This window comes from Spermophilus citellus, assembly GCF_964194105.1.
Source record: "Spermophilus citellus genome assembly, chromosome: 2".
NCBI lineage: Eukaryota > Metazoa > Chordata > Mammalia > Rodentia > Sciuridae > Spermophilus > Spermophilus citellus.
The window spans coordinates 233,132,612-233,136,030 of record NC_138183.1 but is presented as its reverse complement, the minus strand read 5'-3'; the positions used below and the strand labels follow the sequence as shown (position 1 = coordinate 233,136,030).

Below are 3,419 nucleotides of genomic sequence, written 5' to 3'. Positions count from 1 at the left end.
ATAGTGATAATTTAAGTTCTTCTTTTCTTATTTTTATGCCTTTAATTTCTGTCATCTGTCTAATTGCTCTGGCCAGTGTTTTGAGAACTATGTTGAACAGAAGTGGTGAGAGAGGGCATCCTGTCTTGTTCCAGATTTTAGAGGGAATGCCTTCAATTTTTCTCCATTCAGAATGATGCTAGCCTGAGGCTTAGCATAGATAGCTTTTACAACATTGAGGTATGTTCCTGTTATCCCTAGTTTTTCTAGTGTTTTGAACATAAAGGGATGCTGTACTTTGTCGAATGCTTCCTCTGCATCTATCGAGATGATCATATGGTTCTTATCTTTAAGTCTATTGATGTGGTGAATAACATTTATTGATTTCCGTATATTGAACCAGCCTTGCATCCCAGGGATGTATCCTAGTGGATCATAATGCACGATCTTTTTAATATGTTTCTGTATCCGATTTGCTAGAATTTTATTGAGGATTTTTGTATCTATGTTCATTAGAGATATTGGTCTGTAGTTTTCTTTCTTTGAAGTGTCTTTGTCTGGTTTAGGAGTCAGGGTGATGTTGGCCTCGTAGAATGAATTTGGAAGTTCTCCCTCTTTTTCTATTTCCTGAAATAGCTTGAAAAGTATTGGTACTAGTTCTTCTTTAAAGGTTTTGTAAAACTCTGCTGTATACCCATCCAGTCCTAGGCTTTTCTTAGTTGGTAGTCTTTTGATGGCTTCTTCTATTTCCTCAATTGATATTGGTCTGTTTAGTTTGTGTATATCCTCCTGACTCAATCTGGGAAGATCATATGACTTAAGAATTTTTTTTTTTTTTTTAAAGAGAGAGTGAGAGAGGAGAGAAAGAGAGAGAGAATTTTTAATATTTATTTTTTAGTTCTTGGCGGACACAACATCTTTGTTGGTATGTGGTGCTGAGGATCGAACCCGGGCCGCACGCATGCCAGGCGAGCGCGCCACCACTTGAGCCACATCCCCAGCCCCGACTTAAGAAATTTATCGATGCCTTCACTATCTTCTATTTTATTGGAGTATAAGGATTCAAAATAATTTCTAATTATCTTTTTTTTAACTTTCATATTATGTTTTGTAGGTTTTGTATATAACTTTCAGTATTTTCTTTCATTATCATTCTTTCAAGCATGTTTTTCTTTAATCACCTCATTTTTCTATAATTCCCCCAAATTCTGTTTATCTTAATTTAAATTTGCCAACATTTTTAAAATTTTAATTTGTTATATATAACAGAATGCATTACAATTCATATTACACATATAAAGCACAATGTTTTATATCTCTGGTTGTACACAAAATAGTCACATCCTTCTTGTCTTCATACATCTACTTAGGGTAATGATCACCATCGCATTCCACCACCTTTTATACCCCTACACCCCTCCCTTCCCTTTTCCCTTTGCCCTATCTAGAGTTCATTAAATCCTCCCATCCCCACCCCCACCCCCTGTAGAATATTATGAATCAGCATCCTTAAATTAGAGAAATAATTAGGCATTTGGTTTTGGGGATTGGCTAATTTCCCTTAGCATTATGTTCTCCAGCTCCATCCATTTACCTGCAAATGCCATGATTTTATTCTCTTTTAATTCTGAATAATATATTAATATATATATTATTATATATATATATTAATATATATATTAATATATATATTATATATATATATTAATATATATATTAATATATATATTATATATACCTAAATGGTTGGTTCCACAGTTCAGCTACTGTGAATTGTGCTGCTATAAACATTGATGTGGCTATATTCCTGTAGTATGCTGTTTTAAGTCTTTTGGGTATAGGCCGAGGAGACGGATAGCTGGGTCAAATGTTGGTTCCATTCCCAGTTTCCCAAGGAATCTCCATACTGCTTTCCATATTGGCTGCACCAATATGCATTCCCACCAGCAGAGTATGAGTGTGCTTTTCCCCCCACATCTTCGCCAACACTTATTGTTGTTTGTATTTTTTTTAATGTATATCCTTTGTGTTTTTAGCATATTTTACCTTTAAAACAAATTTTGTACAATGTCAATGTATCTTGGAGTAGTGGAACAGTATTTTTTTTTGAAAAAAAAAAAAAAAGCTGAGTATATACTTAAGCCATAAGACTTAGTTTCATGCCATTATCATCTGACTACTGAAGAAAAAAGACCTGAATTACAATAACCCACCTAGCAAAATTTTCCAATTCAAATTAGAAGGGCTTCAATTCACAAATCTTTTGAAAGGGCAATATTAATGCAATTCACATCAGAACATCCAGTTAATACAATTAACAAACAAACCACAATTTTGCTATATGGTAGAACTTTCTACTGGTCTTTCAGTTCCTTCAGCCTTCTGATTGCAGACTTGACTGTGATGGCAGAAGTGGTGTTGTAGGTCCAGGCACCACCAGCCACTGTTTTCATGCAGGGACCACAGTGCCAGATCCCCACAGCCCGTCTTTTCATCTGGTTTTGCCACAGAAGGAACATGTGTATTTGGCGTGCTGGCTGATTTCAATTTTCTTCACCATTTTCCAGAGGGAGGCATTGCAGCGGGTCCCATATTTACCGACGATTCCGACTTTCTTTGTGTGTTTAGCACTGCAAGAACCATCACACTCACATGTCCTGTTGTTTGTATTCTTGACAGCTGTCATTCTGACAGGAGTGAGATGGTATCTTAGAGTAGTTTTGATTTGCATTTCTCTAATTACTAGAGATGTTGAGCGTTTTTTCATATATTTGTTAATCCATTGTATATCTTCTTCTGAGAAGTGTTTGTTCAGTTCCTGGGCCCATGTATTGATTGGGTTATTTAGGGTTTTTTGGTGTTAAGAAATTTTAGTTCTTTATATGTTCTAGAGATTAGTTCTCTATCTGACATGCATGTCGTAAGAATTTGTTCCCAATTAGTAGGCTGTCTATTCACCTCACAGATTGTTTCTTTTGCTGAGAATAAGCTTTTTAGTTTGTATCCATCCCATTTATTGATTCTTGATATTGATTCTTGCACCATAGGAGTCTTATCAAGGAACTTGGGGCCTAATCCGACATGATGGAGATCTGGGCCTACCTTTTCTAATAGGTGCAGTGTCTCTGGTTTAATTCCTAGGTCCTGATCCACTCTGAGTTGAGTTTTGTGCATGGTGACAGATAGGGGTTTAATTTCATTTTGTTGCATATGGATTTCCAATTTTCCTAGCACAATTTGTTGAAGAGGCTATCTTTTCTTCAATGTACATTTTTGGTGTCAAATATAAGATAACTGTAATTATAGGGGTTAATCTCTGTGTCCTCTCTTCTGTACCATTAGACTACAAGTCTATTTTGGTGCCAATGCCATGCTATGTTTGTTACTATTGCTCTGTGGTATAGTTTCAGTTCTGGTATAGTGATGTCATCTGCTTTACT

At 35.7% G+C, this 3,419-nt stretch overlaps 1 pseudogene across 1 annotated transcript; it reads right to left on the bottom strand.

Annotated features, from left to right (window-relative positions):
• Nucleotides 1-1,991: 1,991 nt before the first annotated feature.
• On the bottom strand, nt 1,992-2,665 carry LOC308641799 (large ribosomal subunit protein eL43-like; annotated as a pseudogene). Its single transcript has one exon. The product of its transcript is annotated as a large ribosomal subunit protein eL43-like (transcript).
• Between the last annotated feature and the right edge of the window lie 754 nt (nt 2,666-3,419).